Here is a 19,868-nt window from a genome sequence, read left to right on the forward strand (position 1 = left end):
CTTGGAATAGACGATGACATCGTCCAGGTATAACAGGACCGTCTCGAAGTTCCGGTGTCCCAGACAGCATTCCATCAACCGTTGGAAGGTTCCTGGTGTGTTGCAGAGCCCGAACGGCATACAGTTAAATTCGCTGAGACCCATCGGGGTGGTGAATGCGGTCTTCTCCCGGTCTGCCTCTGCTACAGGAACCTGCCAGTACCCGCTAGTGAGATCCAAAGTAGAGAAGAAGTTAGCAGATTTTAATGCAGCTAAGGACTCTTCTATCCTTGGTAACGGGTACGCATCTTTGTGTGTGATACGGTTGACCTTCCTGTAGTCTACACACATTCTCATAGTGTTGTCCTTCTTTTTCACTAAGACTAGTGGAGCTGCCCAGGGGCTACAGCTGTCCCTGATTACCCCAGCCTCCTTCATGTCTCTAAGCATCCCCTTGGCGTGTTGGTAGTGTGCAGGGGGTACGGGTCGGTATCTCTCCTTTATGGGAGGATGGTCTCCCATGGGGATGTGGTGTTCTACCCCCTTTACTCGCCCGAAGTCTAACGGGTGTTTACTAAACACTCTCTCGTACTCTTGAACCACCCGATAGACTCCTTGTTTCTGGTGTGAGGGAGTGGAGTCAGTACCCAGATGTAGTTGCTGACACCAGTCCTCCATTGGTTTCTTAGAGCCGTTACCTTCCTCTGGTTGAGATGGAGGCAAGGGTTCCACGGCCTGTACAGAATTCTGGTTTACGGTGAACAATTTAGCTAGCGTGGCATACCGGGGCAGGTGTACTTCTCTCTCACCGATATTTATGATGCGAACGGGCACCCTCCCATGGCGTACATCGACCACCCCCCGTGCTGTCAAAATGGTGGGCCTACTGTCTTAGTAGACGGGTTCTACCATTGCTTGGTAGTCTCTACCTCTTAGACCAATAGCTGCCCGGCACCAAATCATCATCTCACTTTTTGGGGGCATGGCAATAGGGAACGGGTCACACATTCTCACGCTACCTATCTCACCACCAGATAGTTCCACCTGTTGCCGCTTCATCAGTGCCCGGATCTCTTTTTGGAGCACACGCTGCTGGCCGGAACTGGCGTTCTTGGCAACCTGCTGTAAAATGAGAATCACCTCTGCAAGACAATTTTCAATTACATTGGTTCCCAGGGTGATTCTAGGGTGACTCTCATGACGGTCGATGTCCACTATAATCAGTCCTTGTGCCGCTAGTTCGACTTTACCGATTTTAATGGTCACCTCCTTGAATCCCACCTGCGGCACGGGCTGACCATTCCTGGCGATGATACTCAGGTCGTCGTCTGGGTAGCGGGTTATGTCCGAATCATTCCAGTACTGCTTGAAGAGCACGTACGGGATGGTGGTGACCTGTGACCCAGTGTCTAGTAGGGCACTCATAGGAATGCCATCCAGTACCACAGGCAAGATTGGACGTCCCCCTACGTATTTATCACGCCAGTTTGATGGGCCTGATGGTCTTATGCCTGGGGGTTGGCCCTCTACACAAGGTTGTGCCCGTTTAAATGACAGTACCTTGCCACATGTCCGGGTTGATTGCAGCGGCGGCAAATAGGTCATCCGTCCTCGTTGTATCGATCGCTGGGTCTTCCTCTGGCCGGTGGGGTCCTCCTTGGTCGGCGCCACGGGATGTCCTCCGGTCCGGATGCCAGCTCGATCTTCCCTGCAGTAGAAACCTGTAAAGACTGCACAGTTCGGGTTAGCGCGGCAACGCTTTTAGTTAGCTCTTGGACCTGACGGTGCAGGTCTGGAGCTGGGTCATTGTTTAAAGCCTGCGCATCAGCTCCCACAGGCCCTGCAGACAAGGGCGCCGTCTCCTGGTGATAAGTGATAGCAGGGCGCCTATGGGTCACAGCGCCACCTGGTGCCGGTTCTCGGAGCACCCGGATGGCTCTGTCCTTGAACTGTGCAAAGTCCAGGTCGGGGTCCTGTAAGGCCATTGCCCGCAACTGGGTTCGGTGGGCATTGCACAGTAGACCCGCAATGAATTGTTCAGTTAACAGCTTATCTTCATTTCCCACGCTGTCAGGGTCTGCCTGCTTAATGGCTCTCAGGGCCTCTTGTAGGTTTAGAGCATAGTCTTTTATACTCTCATGTGCCCGTTGTTTGCACCCATAAAATCTTAGTTTTATTTCGGCTGAGGTGCGGGTGTCAAATGTGTCTTTCAGCCGGGTTAGTATGTCTCTGACAGTCCTCTTCCTCCCAGGTGGCCAGGACTTTACCTCCCTTTGGGCTGCCCCGATTAATTGGGCCACCAGGTTGCTCACTTTTTGCGCCTCCGTGAGGGGATACACCTGGAAGAGGCTATCCAGCCTTTCTCTGAAGTCATTTAGGGTATGTGACTCCCCTGAGTACTGGGGTAGCCAGGCTGCCCCCGGGATATAGGGCATGGTGAAAGGCATGACCGCAGCAGTGGTGGCGCTGGCGGCGGTTGTGGCGGTGAAGCTCTCCCCCGTATCCGACATCCTCCTCCCCCCTAGTGGACCGTGGCCTACCTTGCGATGATCCTCTTCCGTAGGCCGCGGCTCCGCAGTGGATCGTCAGGGTTGAGGACTTCCGTCGCGCTCCTATGACGTCGGCGTCTGCTGGGCTCCTTCCAGGACCTTACGCAACGTCCGGACGTGAGGCGGGGCTTCAGTTCTCGCGGGCTTTCGGAGTCCACGCCCCCCTTCTTCCCGTGCGGCGTCCCGAAGATGGCGTCTGAAGGCGGGAAGCAGCTGCGGATGGCGGGAAGAAGGCAGAAGATGGCGGGAAACGGTCCAAGATGGCGTCTGATGGCGGGAATCGGCTCCGGATGGCGGGAAACGACTCCGGACGGCGGGAAACTTCATCACAGGTAAGTATAAAAGTCTCTTTTTCAGGCACGCAGTACCCGGTGGTTGCGGGCACGTAATCCTGCCGACTACGCCAAAGTTGACGCGCCCCCTGGGCCAGTGCTGTAGTGTGGCGCGCGTGCGCGCGGGGAATACCCGGAGCCGGATCCGATGGGGGTAGTAGTCTTCGTGTGGCGGTGACCCGGTCCGTGCCCAGGGTGGTCAAACTAAGTGGCAGTTATTGGTATGATGGTATTAGTGTCCGACTACGCCACCCGTTGAATGCGGCTATGAAGCCGCCGCTGCAGGGCAGTCCGCTGAGGCAGGTGGTACGGATGTGCAGCGTGGATGGTATAACCCCCAACGGGAGGGGTATGGCCTCAGGGCAGAGGATGAGGTTGATGTTGGGAGTGATGGTGTGGATGTCCCAGCACTAATGGTGCGACAAGGAAGCACGGAGACGCGAGGGTACAGTTCAGGGTCTTTACTGATGGTACAAGGCAAATTCCCCCGGGAGTACTGGCTAGTAGTTGGGGCCTGGTTAGTCTGCGAGTAAGCCGGAGTTCCCCTGGCCAGGTGGAGTTGTAGGCCTTCCCGTTAGTCTGTACCCTTCCTGGCTACCCTGCTTTCGGCGGTTACAAGTAGCCCACGTCCCTGGGTATACCGTGTGGTGCTCACCCGTATGGCTGGTGACCTGGGGCCTCCTGTTAGCCTCCGCTCCGGGATGGCGGTGCTGGTCCCTTCGTTGTGACTGAGCCTCCGGGCTTTTATGGCCAGAGGACCTGGAATCCCCTGCCGGATGGATTCTGCTGCTGGGTATATCTTAGTCCCCACAGCCTCGGACTCCTGTGTCCGGTTTTAGTACCTTCTCCCAGGGCGAGCTCTGCACAGCTCAAGCCCCTGGCGCTTCTCCTTGGCTCCTACAGAGCTCCTGATGTCTATCTGTTCCTGTTTCTGCGTGTCCAGACCAGACTCCGTCTCTGACTGGAACTCCTCTCTCTTAACCCTGCCTCAGCCCCAGTTTATGTAGGGGAAGTTCTTCCCCTCCCAGGACTGAGCAGGAGGTGTGGCATGCTTAGGATTCCTGCCCAGGAGACCTCCCACCTGCTCACAGACGTAATATTGCTATTACTGTGGAAACCAGACCCCTGGGGTGCCACATTAATATACTTCTTGAATGTGGTTTTGAGCACCTTGAGGGGTGCAGCTTTAAGAATGGTGTCACTTTTGGGTATTTTCTGTCATATAGACCCCTCAAAGTCACTTCAAATGTGATGTGATTCCTATAAAAATGGTTTTGTAACTTTTGTTGTAAAAATGAGAAATCGCTGGTCAAATTTTAACCCTTATAACTTGCTAACAAAAAAAATGTTTCAAAAATTGTGCTGATGTAAAGTAGACATGTGAAAATTTTATTTATTAACTATTTTGTGTGACATAACTCTCTGATTTAAGGGCATAAAAATTAAAAGTTTGAAAATTGCAAAGTTTTCAACATTTTTGCCAAATTCCTGTTTTTTTTTTCACAAATAAACCCAAGTGAGTTCGAAGAAATTTTACCAGTATCACAAAGTACAATATGTCTTGAAAATACATTCTCAGAATCATTGGGATCCGTTGAAGCGTTCCAGAGTTATTACCTAATAAAGTGACACTGGTTAGAATTGTAAAATTTGGCCTTTTCAAAATTTGGCCTTTTGCCTGAGGAAACCAAGCTGCATAATAATTAAGCACACTTTGATAAAGGGTGTTGGTGTCCCTCATTACAGAACTACACATCACCTGATTTGCTTCACACCAATAAGCATTCAAGTTTATATAGCTTGAAGTTGAAATTTTATGCATAAAAATTACGATATGATTAAAATACTAATTTGCCTAATAATTAGTGATGAGCGAGCATGCTCGCTACTGCTTGGTGCTTGCCCGAGCATCTCACTGCTCGAGATGCTCGGAGCTTGCCGAGTATTTCTAGGGTTGCTTGGCGGGAGCTCGGGTCCCCTGCCTGCATGTTTGGTGCTCTTTAGAACGTCAATCAACATGCAGGGATTGTCTGCCACTCACTGTAATGCCGTAGCCATGTTGGTTGTGGCATTACTGTGATTGGTTGGCCGCATAGCGTCATCGGGTCTATATCAGACCTGGAGCCACCATGTTCGTCACAGTCACTCCAGAATTAGACAGTGTAGCGAGAGGTGATGCTGCGTCAGGGAGAGATTTGCTTGTGTATTAGGTAGTGTAGGGAGAAAAACCGTACATTACACATATCCATCTTAACAAAGAGTCCTTTTGAGGACTAACTAATCCATCTGTAGAGATATCAGGCAGGCAGTGTATATAGGCAGGCAGGGTATATAGCAGACTGCAGTGCATATAGCACAAGAGGCTCCATTCCAATTCTGCCTTCTGCTGCTGTTAGATATTTCTATACAAAGACCCAGGTCTCAGGGGCCAGGAATACTTTTCTTTGTATCTTAATCCTCATTATTGGCTTAAAAAGCAATCCAGAGAACACCGTTTTTCTATGCCATTTGCTTGTTGGCACTGCAGCATACAGCCAGGTCCTTTCCATATTACAGTGCTAGAAATCCAGCTATTTAAAACTCTGTTTTCTCCATCACAACTCTGTTTTCTCCATCAGACGGATCACATATAGGTTGTCAGAAATTTCTGGCCTCCATTAATAATTTCCTTTAGTGCGTGAGTGAAGCAATTCACAGCAGTTTGCTGCTCAAGCTACTTACCTACAGGCCAGGTATTTAAAACTCTGTTTTCTCCATCACATGGATCACCTATGTGGCGCCCTGCTGTGCATTGGTGCCACAGAACCCAGAAGGGTGCATGGATGGACTTCTCCACAAGAGGCCCTCACACATTCACACACCTCCACCCTACCACCTCAGATCAGCAGAGGGAGCCCGTTAGGGACATATATGGGGAGGGTGGAGCCAGGCAGCTCAGATTAGTGTTCAGGGACAGAGAGGAACACAGCTCAGAGTGAGCAGAGAGCGTGCTGACGCTCAGAGAGCAGTGAAGAGGCAGCGAGCTGGCTGCTGTGCTTAGGCGAGCCAAGGCCTACAGCACGTGTGAAAGCCTAGTGAAGGCCTTGAGTGGGCCAAAGGCAGAGAGGAGAAGGAAGAAGTAGCAAGGGGCCAGAGGAGTATACCAGGCTCACCCCGATATATATACCGGACACCGGGTCCGCGCCTACAGGGACCCTTTATACCCAGTAGGAACCACCGGAACCCCTGGAGGACTACAGGTCCCAGGTTCACCAAACGCTGACTACAGTACCAGGGCTAGGAGTCCCAGAGGTCCCAGCGTCCAGGGAGAGTGATCTCCAAAGAGAAGGCCCTATCACCAGGTCAGCAGGTGCAAAGAGAGACAGTAACCAAGCTAGGCCTAGCTCCAGGCAGGTCAGAAGCTTAGAGAACAAAGCAACGGATCAGGAGGCCCTATACCCGCTCACTGGGGAGAGAGTCCAAAAGTGTGCCCTTCACCTGGAGCACCCTGGACCGTGCCTGCAACACTACCAGTAAAGGTACTGAAGCTTATCCCCATGTGAGTCTCCGTCTTTCCTCCGGGACCGTCCTGCCATCTCTCCCCTGCACCACCATCCATTACACCCCACGCTGCCCTGGAACTAGCTTTACCTGTGGAGAGCCACACCATCCCTGCTTCCATAACACCAGCTCCAGAGGACTGCTCCGCAGTGGCGGCACCCCTTAGCCGCAATCCACAGGTGGCGTCACGAACACTTACCCAAATCCCCTATAAATCTCCCCCTTTTTACTGACCGCCCTGGGTCACGGACCGGGCCAGCCACCGTGATATCCCCCAGCAACCAGAGTCCTGGCTGCCGAGTACCCCACGGCCCAGGGGGCGCGTCAGCTTTGGCGTCACGAACAGGATTCCGTGCCCGTTGCCTCTGGGTACTGTGCGCCTTAAGAGACTGTAATACTCACTGTGGTGAAGTTTTCCCGCCATTCCCCACCATCTTCCTGTCGCCGCGCGGGAAGAAGAGTGGCGTAACCGCGGGAATCGGAGGGGCATAACCGCGGTAATCGGATAGGCGTAACCGCTAGAAGCACGCAAAGCCTAGGACACGCCCCGCCCCTGACGTCGAACCAGGAAGCATCAGGTCCATGGGTATCTGTTGATACCCATGGCCCTGCCGTATATCCCTGGAGAGAAGTGGCTTCCCCAGTATAATGGCAAACCGGACACCCTGTCCGAATTCAAGAGAAAAATATGCGGTGTGCTGGACATGTATTCTATGACCGGTAAACAGAGAGCCGCTGTTGTGCTGGGACAATTGACTGTTGCCGCAAAGCGGGAAGTTGAAACCTGGCCAGCCGCAGACCAGGAATCAGTATCCATCATCTTTAAGAGACTGCAAACTGTGTTTGAAAACCGCACTGAGATAGATCTCCGGATGAGGTTCTACCATTGTGTCCAGAAACCTGAGGACAGTGTCCGGGACTACGCCTGGCACTTACAGGAAGCCCTGTAGGCCCTGAAACAGGTTAGTCCAGCCAGCATACAAAATGAAAATAAAATGCTGATGGAACAGTTCATCCGGGGGTTGAGGTCCCAGGAGGAGAGCAGAACTGTACGGTGGTGGGCCTTAGACCATCCAGATGCCACCTTTGACACCCTTAAGGACATGGCTCTAAAGGGGCTGCAGCCCCTGGAAAGAACAGACACTGCTATCCAGCGTTACCAGGGTGGGGCCACTCCAGTGCCCGCAGCACCCACCGCTCCTTTGTTAACGGCTGAAACAAAGATGCAAACAGTGCCCCCTACGCTCTGAAGTGCACTAGTTAAGTAAAACCCTGGCCACTGTCTTGAGCACCCTGAAGCTACAGGAGGAGCCCGAGCCGGAAGAAAGAATACTACTCGCCGACAGCCCTGAGGATGTCCCCTGGATGAGAAGAAGAAGGAGGACAACGCCATCCCGGAGGAGGACAACGCCACCCCGTGGGAGGACTAATGACCAATGTCGCCCTCCAGGAGAATTCATCTGCTACCGCTGCCAGAAGGCAGGCCACACAGCGCGGAACTGTCCTTTAAACAAACAAACCCTGGGGCCAAGGGCCGACACCCAGGAGTAAATCAAGCAGGCCCATCAAGCTGGTTCGTGGGAGGAAGACCATTCCTGTCCATTGTGCTGGATGGCATCGTGACACCTGCCCTGCTGGACACTGGATCTCAGGTAACCTTCATACCTGATGTCCTCCACAAAAGGTACTGGTCCGTAGATGAACTCCAGCCGCCAGCCCCGAACCTCTCCGTGTATGCCTCTAACGGCCTTCCTCTTAACCTAGTAGGGGATAAAAATGTGACAGTGAAGGTGGGAGAGCGGAACTAAAGGACCAAGGACTAATTGTAGTGGAGTCTAATCCTGGTGATACAGACTTGTATATGATACTTGGTACAAATATTGTCGGTAACTGTTTGGGAGAAGTGTTGTTTTTGCTCCAACAGATTGCTGACACCGCCAAACCAGGGCAGAGGAGGGTGCTCCAGAAAGAGATCCGAGCCCTTATGTACCAGCAACAGGTAAAGCTATCAGGTGGTGAAATCGGTAATGTACGGGTGACAGACCCGATACCCATTGTGATTCCCCCAATGAGTGAAATGCTGATTTGGTGTAGAGCAGCAATAGGTCTTAAAGGACAGAACTATCAGGCGGTAGTGGAGCCCATTAGTTCAGAGCACAGACCTACACTCTTAACTGCCAGAGGGGTAGTGGATGTACGCAATGGGAGGGTGCCCGTATGCCTCCTAAACTATGGAGAGGATGAAGTTAAATTACCAAGATATGCCACTGTTGCCAGGTTGTATACTGTGGATAACAACGCCATACACACAGTGGAATCCTTGACCTCACCAGATACAGTGGAGGACAATGATTCCGAATCTCAGTTGGAGGATTGGTGTCAACAGCTCCATGTTGGGACTGACGCCACTCCAGTCCATCAAAAACAAGGTGTATACAGGGTGGTCCAGGAATACGAGCAGGTATTCAGTAAACACCCACTTGATTTTGGGAGGATTAAAGGGGTACAACACTATATACCCACAGTGGACCATCCACCCATCAAAAAACGTTACAGGCCAATCCCACCAGCACACTACCAGAAAGCGAAGGAAATGTTGCACGACATGAAGAGAGCAGGGGTAATAAGAGATAGCTGTAGGCCCTGGGCAGCTCCCCTGGTCCTGGTCAGGAAAAAGGATGGAAGCATGAGAATGTGTGTAGATTACAGACAAGTAAATTGCATAACACATAGAGATGCATACCCTTTGCCCCGTATAGAGGAATCCCTGGCTGCATTAAAGTCTTCAAATTCCTTCTCTACCCTTGACCTCACTAGTGGGTACTGGCAAGTATCAGTTGCTGAGGAGGACTGGGAGAAGACTGCCTTCACTACCCCGATGGGACTCTGCGAGTTCAATAGTATGCCGTTAAGACTCTGCAACGCCCCTGGAACGTTCCAGTGATTGATGGAGTGCTGTTTGGGACACCGTAACTTCGAGACCGTGCTGCTATACCTGGATGATGTGATAGTGTACTCCAAGACGTATGAGGACCATTTGAAGCACCTGGCGGAGGTATTTGAAGCATTGTCCCGGTATGGGATGAAATTGAAGCCTTCTAAGTGCCACCTGCTCCAACGGAAGGTTCAGTACCTGGGGCACATCGTCAGCCCAGAAGGAGTAGCATCAGACCGGGAGAAGGTCACTGCCATCCAGAAATGGCCGGAGACAAAGAATCTCAAGGAGGTACGTCAGTTCCTGGGACTGGTCGGGTATTACCGGAGGTTTGTAAAGGACTACACCAAGAAGGCAGCGCCTTTGCAAGATCTCCTGGTAGGACAGTCCAACAGAGGCAAGAACCCCCCTTCCAGTGGGGTAAAGAGCAGGCTGAGTCATTTGCAGTGATGAAAGAGATCCTGACTGGCGAAGAAATCCTGGCCTACCCTGACTACAGCAAACCTTTCCTGCTGTACACTGATGCCAGCAATGAGGGACTAGGAGCTGTGTTAAGCCAGAAGAAGTATGGCAAAGAGAAGGTGATTGCCTATGCCAGCAGGAAGCTCCGTCCTACCAAGAGGAATCCAGAAAGTTAGAGCTCCTGGCCTTGGTCTGGGCCATCACTGAACGATTCAAGCACTACCTGGCCTCCACTAAGTTCACGGCCTATACTGACAACAACCCCTTGACACATCTAGAGACAGCCAAGTTGGGAGCCATGGAACAGCGTTGGATGGCCCGACTGTCAAACTATCAGTTCACCATCAAATACCGGGCAGGCCGCAAGAACGCTAACGCCGATGCCCTATCCCTAGGACCCATGAGATGGTATGGCAGATCGTAGTGCCCAGGACGGACATCCAAATGGTGTGGGAGGCCTACCACGATCAAGCAGGGCACTTTGGCTGGAAGAAGCTGGAAACCCTCCTGAAGAGTCGGTTTTATTGGGTTGGAATGCGGAGTTCCATAGAGAGGTGGTGCCGGGATTGTGGACCCTGTAGCCTCAGAAGAAAAGACTACAACAGCCAGAAGGCACCCCTGCAGTCCATCAAGACAACCCAGCCCCTGGAAATCGTCGCTCTAGATGACGTCAAGCTGTCACCCAGCAGGTCAGGCTACTCTTATGCCCTGACCATGGTGGATCACTACTCCTGGATCCTGGTGGTAGCCCCGTCAAGGATCTGAAGGCAGAAACTGTAGCAAGGATGTTTCAAGCATACTTCTGCAGACCCCATGGATACCCGGATAAGGTGCTGACGGATCAAGGCACTGCCTTTGAAGCTGAGCTGTTCAAAGAGTTTTGCCATCTGTACGGGTGTAAGAAGATCCGGACTACACCGTACCACCCCCAAACCAATGGGTTATGTGAAAAGATGAATAGCATAGTCATTGACCTGTTAAAGACCCTACCTCTAGAAGAAAGAAACCAGTGGCCAGACAAGCTACCCGACCTGGTAGACCTCTACAACCACATACCTGTGAGTTCCAACAATTGTACTCCAGCGTACCTTATGAGAGCAAGACCCGGAAAGTTGCCCATGGACCTGGAGCTTGGAGTGGTAAAGCCGGAAGCAGACATGTCCACTGAAGACTGGGATACGAGCCGACAGGAGCAGTACAAGAGAGTACAGGCCTGTGTCGAAAACAGTCTAAGTAGGGTGAGAGATAAGCAGGAAGCACAGTACAACAAGAGTGCACCAGCCGAACCCTTGACACCTGGAGAAGTTGTGCTGAAATGAAAGAGAAGAAGCCACAAACTTGATGACCAGTGGGAAAGGGAACCTTACACTGTGTTGAATTCCAGACTCGATAATAGGAAAACCTGTCTAATTAGCAAAGACGGAGGAAGAACGACTGCAACGGTATAAAGAGACCATCTGAAGTTGTGCCCAAGTTGTGGATTATCAGCTGTGTATCCACCTGACTTCTGCACAACACAACTGATGGTCCCAACCCCATTTATAAGGCAAGAAATGCCACTTATTAAACCGACAGGGCACACTTATGAAGTGAAAACCATTTCCGGTGACTACCTCTTGAAGCTCATCAAGAGAATGCCAAGACTGTGCAAAGCAGTCATCAAAGCAAAAGGTGGCTACTTTGAAGAACCTAGAATATAAGACATATTTTCAGTTGTTTCACACTTTTTTGGTAAGTATATAATTCCACATGTGTTAATTCATAGTTTTGATGCCTTCAGTGTGAATGTACAATTTTCATAGTTATGAAAATACAGAAAAATCTTTAAATGAGGTGTGTCCAATCTTTTGGTCTGTACTGTAGGTCATTGCGTAGCACAAAAGGCCAGACCCCTGCCAGATATAGAGAGTAAACAGAGGGAACGCTGACAGTATAAATAGTTACCCAGTATGGTATTGCATAATGTTTATTGTATAAACTGAAATTAAATATGTGTTTACTTAGTTACCCGTAAGGGTATATATATAAAGGACTTGGTGGCTGAGGACTGTGAGCAGCCCAAAAACTGTCATGTACACAGTTGTACTCTCTGGAGTGCCCCTTAAGTGACCACGGAACAAAAACCCGTTTGGCGTGGCCAAAGACGTGGTCCAGCACCTGGATCACCTATGCCCTGTAGCCACGCCCAGGGCCTACATTGAGGGTTTTCAGGCGGGTCCCTCATGTTCCTTCATCGGTGAAATGGACACCAGGTTACAGGACTTGCTGTGACTTAATTAATGTTATTTATAATTGTTGTTATTGTATTATAATGTTACCTGTAATGTTCAAGAAAAGTGCCTCCCATAAAGGGAAGAAATGTTATGTTTTAACCTGTTTTGAGAAAAATGCTTCAGTCCAGGAGTACTGGGTTTTACTAGGGGGGGGGGTGTGGCGCCCTGCTGTGCATTGGTGCCACAGAATCCAGAAGGGTGCATGGATGGACTTCTCCACAAGAGGCCCTCACACATTCACACACCTCCACCCTACCACCTCAGACCAGCAGAGGGAGCCCATTAGGGACATATATAGGGAGGGTGGAGACAGGCAGCTCAGATTAGTGTTCAGAGACAGAGAGGAACACAGCTCAGAGTGAGCAGAGAGCGTGCTGACGCTCAGAGAGCAGTGAAGAGGCAGCGAGCTGGCTGCTGTGCTTAGGCGAGCCAAGGCCTACAGCACGTGTGAAAGCCTAGTGAGGGCCTTGAGCGGGCCAAAGGCAGAGAGGAGAAGGAAGAAGTAGCAAGGGGCCAGAGGAGCATACAAGGCTCACCCCGATATATATACCGGACACCGGGTCCGCGCCTACAGGGACCCTTTATACCCAGTAGGAACCACCGGAACCCCTGGAGGACTACAGGTCCCAGGTTCACCAAATGCTGACTACAGTACCAGGGCTAGGAGTCACGGAGGACCCAGCGTCCAGGGAGAGTGATCTCCAAAGAGAAGGCCCTATCACCAGGTCAGCAGGTGCAAAGAGAAACAGTAGCAAAGCTAGGCCTTGCTCCAGGCAGGTCAGAAGCTTAGAGAACAAAGCAACGGATCAGGAGGCCCTATACCCGCTCACTGGGGAGAGAGTCCAAAAGTGTGCCCTTCACCTGGAGTACCCTGGACCATGCCTGCAACACCACCAGTAAAGGTACTGAAGCTTACCCCCGTGTGAGTGTCCGTCTTTCCTCCGGGACCGTCCTGCCGTCTCTCCCCTGCACCACCATCCATTACACCCCACGCTGCCCTGGAGCTAGCTCTACCTGTGGAGAGCCACAACATCCCTGCTGCCGTAACACCAGTTCCAGAGGACTGCTCCGCAGCGGCGGCACCCCTTAGCCGCAATCCACAGGTGGCGTCACGAACACTTTCCCAAATTCCCTATAAATCTCCCCCTTTTTACTGACTGCCCTGGGTCACGGACTGGGCCAGCCACCGTGATATCCCCCAGCAGCCAGAGGCCCGGCTGCCGAGCACCCCATGGCCCAGGGGGTGCGTCACATATACGTTGTCAGAAATACTGCCATTTCTGGCCTCCATTAAAAAATTCCATTATTGTGTCAGTGAAGCAATTCACACCAGTTTGCTGTTCAAACTTCTTACCTACAGGCCAGATATTTAAAACTCTGTTTTCTCCGTCACATGGATCACATATATGTTGTCAGAAAATACTGCCATTTCTGGCCTCGATTAAAAATTTCTTTCAGTGTGTCAGTGAAGCAATTCACAGCAGTTTGCTGTTCAAACTACTTACCTACAGGCCAGCTATGTGAAACTCTGTTTTCTCCGTCACACGGATCATATATAAGTTCGTTCCAAACTCAGTCATTTGTAGTGAGCATGGAAGATACTGTCCTCCATTTAAAATGGCCAAGGCACGTGGCAAGGGACGGTGAACTGGACGTGATGGTAATGGTGCATGCAGAGGCAGAGGATAAGGCCGTGGGCAAGCTGAAATTGTGCCACAACAAACACCCACATCTTCTCGCCTGACCTTCCTGTCCCAATTTCTAGGGGACCGCAGTGCACCACTATTGAACCCAGAGCAGTGTCAAAAGGTTGCTGGTTGGATAGCGGATAATGCTTCCAGTCACTTAGCCACCACCACCACCACCACCCTGTCTTCCACACGGTCAAGTCTCAGTAGCCGTGAGTCTGGACCGCATATTCCTCACCCTGATCCTCCTTCCTCCCACCATGCTGAGTACCCAGAGAAAACTGATCCCACACTTGGACACTCTGAAGAGCTGTTCACTTTTCCATTTATAGATTCGGGCCTCTCGCCCGGTCCACTTGAAGCTGGGCAAGAGGAGATCGCGTGTAGCAATGCCCAAATATTTGAGCAGCCATGGTCACACGAAGGCGACGGTAGGAAAATGTCACAAGAGGTGGAAGATGATGAGACACATTTGCCAGAAATTCAGGAGGAGGACCAGGGTGCGGAAGTGGAAGATGAGGTGGTGGATGATATAGTAACTGACCCAACCTGGCAGGAGGACATGCAGAGCGAGGACAGCAGCACACAGGGGGAAGGAGGCAGAGCACCCCAACAGGCAGGAAGAAGCAGTGTGGTGGCCGCAGACAGAAGGCAGGCAACCTATCCCCGTAACACCAACACGAAGGAAGTTGCCAGTACAACTGTTAGGTCTTCCCAAGTCTGGTTGTTTTTTAAAGTCTGTGCTGATAACCCCAAAAAGGCCATTTGCACCAGCTGCCAGGCCAGCATCAGCAGGGGTGGCAAAACAACCAGCCTGACCACTACCAGCATGATCAGGCACATGGCAGCAAAGCACCCGACTTTGTGGGCCGAACCCCAGGGTCCAGGAACAGTGTCTCAGGTGGCACCACTGCTTCTTCCACTGTTGTGCATGCAAGCCAATCCCCTTTCCATGGTGCATGCTAAGATGCCTCCTGCCCTGCACTTGTCGTTGCACACTCTCAAGTAGCAGCATCAGGAAGCACGTCCATGTCCTTGTCCCAGCGCAGCGTTCAGTTGTCCATACCCTAGTCCTTGGAACGCAAGGGCAAATATGCAGCCAATGCCCCACAGGCCACACTACTAAATGCTCACATTTCATGACTGCTTGCGCTCGAAATGTTGCCTTTTAGGCTCGTGGAGACGGAAGCATTCCGTAACCTGATGGCGACGGCCATCCCTCGGTACTCAGTCCCCATCTGCCACTATTTCTCCCGGTGTGCCATCCCCGCATTACATAAGCACGTGTCCCAAAACATTAGTCGTGCCCTCAACAACGCAGTTACCGGGAAAGTCCACCTAACTACGGATACATGGACAAGTGCTTGTGGGCAGGGACAGTACATCTCGCTGACGGCACAGTGGGTTAACATAGTGGAAGCCGGGACCCAGTCGGACCTTGGGAAGGAACACGTCCTCCCGACGCCAAGGATTGTGGGCACTAGGTCAATCAGGGTTGACACCACGGTTTACAGCTCCTGCACCCCATCCTCCTCAGCCTCCTCCTCCCCTTCAGTTTCCATCTCTGAAATGACCACATCAGTCACAAGCTGGAAGCACTGCAGCACTGCCTCGGCCAAGCGACAACAGGATGTGCTGCAGCTAATATGCTTAGGTGACAAACCGCACAATGCTAAAGAGTAGTGGACAGCTCTGAAAGAGCAGGCAGATCTGTGGTTCACACCGCTGAACCTACAGAAAGGCATGGTCGTGCGTGACAATGGCCGGAACCTGGTGGCAGCTCTGAGGTGAGGCGAGCTCACACACGTACCATACCTGGCCCATGTGCTTAACCTCATGGTTCAGCGGTCTCTCAAATCCTACCTGGAGCTGCTGGATCTGCTTGTTAAAGTACGCCGCCTGTGTGCCCATTTTAGAAAGTCAGCTACAGCTTCCGCCGCCCTCGCCGTGTTTCAGCAGCGTTTGCAGCTTCCGGCTCACAGACTGGTGTGCGATATCCCCACACGTTGGAACTCTACACTGCAGATGTTGGGAAGGATTTGTGAGCAGAAGAGGGCAGTTGTTGAGTACCAGCATCAACAAGGCCGTCGGTATTCAGTTCAGACTCCACACATAAGACCTCAGGAGTGGACATGGATGTCAGACATATGTACCATCCTCCAAAACTTTGAGGACTCCACCAAGATGGTGAGCGGCAATGACGCCATAATTAGCATCACCATCCCGCTTCTCTGTCTTCTGAAATGCTCTCTGCTCACAATCAAAGAGGATGCATTGCAAGCGGAGCACGATGAGATGGAGCAAGGAACCATATAGGGTGATTCCACACAGCCCAGCCTCATCTCATACCAACATGGTTTGGGTGACAATGAGGAACAGGAGGAGGAGGAGGGACAGGAGCTAGTTTCATGCACTATAGACGGTACTACCTGCACAGCTGTCATACCGTCTGTTCAGCGTGGATGGCCAGAGGACAGAGAGGAGGAGGAGTAGAGCATGGTCAGTCATCCTCTTGGTGAGAACACGGAAGTCTTGCCTGTTAGTAGTCTGGCACGCATGGCTGAGTTTATGTTACGCTGCCTTTCCCATGACCCTCGCGTTCTCAAAATTTTGGGTGACAGTCATTTCTGGTTGGTGAATAGTGTTGAGCCACCCCCGTAGTGTTCGAGTTCGGTTCGTCGAACACCCGTATGTTCACCGAACTCTTCGTCGAACTGTTCGTCGAACACCTTCGAACACAGTTAAAACCAATGGCAGGCAAACAAAAACACATAGAAACACATAGAAAACACATAGAAAACACTTTAAAGGTGTCCAAAAGCTGACAAACTGCTCAGAAGACACAACTAACACATGGAAAAGTGACAAGAACATATAGTCATTCGAAAAGAAAAGAGGTGGAGGAGTAAAAGGAGGGGGAGACACAGATATAGACATGTCATGCCCTTCTAAAACCAAAAAAGTGCGAAGCCGACATGGCCAGTCCGTTCCTGCCCGTGCCACCTCCGTGTTGCCGGGTTTGTGCCAGAGCCACGGTGGACCCTGACGGCCAGCCCCGCTCTCCCAATACTGGTGCCTGTCCGCTGGTGGGTCGAGTGAGCCCCCCTGCGGTGGAGGCAGGTCTAATCTTTTTAATTTAAATTGTCTCTCTAATTTGAATGAGTACACTTTAAATCCTTCTACTAGGATCTATTGGAGGGCAAGTCTCATGCCAGCAGCCGCGGTAATTCCAGCTCCAGTAGCGTCCACTAAAGCTGCTGCAGTTAAAAAGCTTTTTTAAGGATCGAGCTTGGCGGTCCACCGCAAGGCGTCCTACCGCCAGTCCCAGCCCCTGTGCCTTGGGGTGCCTCCCCGATGCTCTTCACTGAGTGCCCCGGGGCCCGAACCATTTCCTTTGAAAAAATTAAGTGTCAAAACTACAGGTGGTGTAGCTTGCTTAACAGCTGGGTTAATCCGCTGACTAGCAGACACTGCTACTAGGCCCAAAGTGTTGCTTGGGCTAGATGCAGTTAAAAATTTGTAATTAGATACTCTCATTGGAAGCTGAGAAAGCATTCCATAGAGTCTCCTGGCACGCCATTAGAGATGAGCGGTGTTCGACTCGAACTGTTCGCCAATTTCAAATTCGAGCTGTTTTGAGTGGTGTTCGAGCCGTTCGGCGAACACGAACGATTTGAAAAAAATCCGGCTGTTCGAGGTTATGTTCGATAACTGTTCGTACACCAAAATCATAACTGGATTTTTTCACAGTAATGCTGGTAATCAATGTTAATACGCAGTTTGAGTGTACAGCGGGGCGGGGGGAGGGGCAGGGGATGGATCTCTGCATAAATAATGAAGATCTCCAATTTTTTTTCTCTTTCCCGCATCTACAGTGGGGAGGTGCAATCTGTCAGCCTATCAGCAGCGCACACACGGAGCGAACTGCTTTTTTTCACACAAGCAAGGGCATATGTCATTGGCTGTGTATGTCACATGTCCTTGCCCTATAAGACCCAGCCATTTTCCCCGTTGCCACCATTTTCTCACTGCTGCAGCTGCGTGCTAGACGGCACCACTGTTGCTGTGCGCGCTATACTTTCAGTGTTAATTTCAAGCCAATTTTCTCAGAAATATACAGATAGCTTGGGAGTAGGGAATAGTTTTGATTGCAGTCCTTTTAAGGACTAGGTTACAGCATCTCCTACGACTTTTAGCAGGTTGGTCTGTGCTCTTAAATAGACAGCTTGGGAGTAGGGACTAGTTGTAATTGCAGTCCTTTTGAGGACTAGGTTACAGCATTTCCTAGGACTTTTTGCCAGGCAGGTCTGTGCCAGTGCTGTGCAAGTGTTTTTCACAGCATTTGGCTAAATCTAGCTAAGCAAATCCTTTTTGGCCTCTTGCAGTGTGTGTTAGTCAGTGGAGTAGCGTATCTGTGTTGCAAGCTACACCACCTGTGTATAGAATACAATTTTTTTTACTGCACCTAGCCAAGTAAAACCTTTTGGGCATAGCATCTTTCTATTGGGCCATCTATACTAAGCTCCACCAGCTTGCAAATTACTAATAATTTTTATCTGCATCTACCTCGGAAAATAATTTTGGACTTGTAGCAGTGTGTGGGACTTATTCTATTAGTCCATCTATACCAAGCTCCACCAGTTTACAAATTACAGATAATTTTTAGCTGCATCTAGCTCGGAAAATAATTTTGGGCATAGTAGCAGTGTGTGTACTCATTCTATTAGGCCATCTATACTAAGCTCCACCAGCTTTGAAATTACAAATAATTTTTAGCTACATCTTGCCTATAAAATAATTTTGGGGATATTAGCAGTGTGTGGTACTCATTCTATTAGGCCATCTATACCAAGCTCCACCAGTTTTAAAATTAATAATAATTTTTAGCTGCATCTTGCCTGGAAAATAATTTTGGGCATAGTAGTAGTGTGTGGTACTCATTGTATTAGGCCATCTATACCAAGCTCCACCAGCTTTGAAATTAATAATAATGTTTAGCTGCATCTTGCCTGTAAAATAATTTTGGGTATATTAGCAGTGTGTGGTACTCATTCTATTAGGCCATCTATACCAAGTTCCACCAGCTTTCAAATTACTAATAATTTTTAGCTGCATCTTGCCTGGAAAATAATTTGGGGCATATTAGCAGTGTGTGGTACTCATTCTATTAGGCCATCTATACTAAGCTCCACCAGCTTTCAAATTACTAATAACTTTTAGCTGCATCTTGCCTGGAAAATAATTTTGGGCATAATAGCAGTGTGTGGTACTCATTGTATTAGGCCATCTATACCAAGCTCCACCAGCTTTGAAATTAATAATAATTTTTAGCTGCATCTTGCCTGTAAAATAATTTTGGGCATATTAGCAGTGTGTGGTACTCATTCTATTAGGCCATCTATACTAAGCTCTACCAGCTTTCAAATTACTAATAATTTTTAGCTGCATCTTGCCTGGAAAATAATTTTGGGCATAGTAGCAGTGTGTGGTACTCATTGTATTAGGCCATCTATACCAAGCTCCACCAGCTTTGAAATTAATAATAATTTTTAGCTGCATCTAGCCCGGAAAATAATTTTTCTTCCCAATAGTGGTAGCAATAGAAATATGGGGCGCGCGCCTGTCTAGCAAAAATATACGATTCACAACAAAAAACACCAGCCTAGCGCACTGCATTAATAAGATGGCATCATCGTCTCTCCCAGTGCTAGGCCTACTACGCCGGCTAGCATTCCTGTGCCTAAAACACAATGTATGGGTCCGCGCTAGCCACGATGCTGAGGGGTCTAACGCTGCTGCTAATGCTTTATTACAATTCAATTGGCAGATTTTCACAGAGCTCCTCCCCAACGCCCACCCATCGGGCAACAGTTGCCCGCCCTCCCTATGGGTTCTAGTGGCGAATAGTTGATGCCATTAATCAGAGCGTCAGTTGCCCCGTCGACGTGGCAAGCATACGCTAAGGCATGGGAAGAGTGGACATGACTAGTAGCAGGCAGACAGGTTGACCAATGTGAACAAGCCAGATTACAAGTCACCATAGAATTTCTCCACCAGCTAATGATGAGGGGCATATCAGGGGCATCAGCGCAGCGGTGTCTGACCGAAGT

Source organism: Phyllobates terribilis, unplaced genomic scaffold, assembly GCF_046119375.1.
Source record: "Phyllobates terribilis strain yellow unplaced genomic scaffold, ASM4611937v1 Scaffold_3__8_contigs__length_932513732, whole genome shotgun sequence".
NCBI lineage: Eukaryota > Metazoa > Chordata > Amphibia > Anura > Dendrobatidae > Phyllobates > Phyllobates terribilis.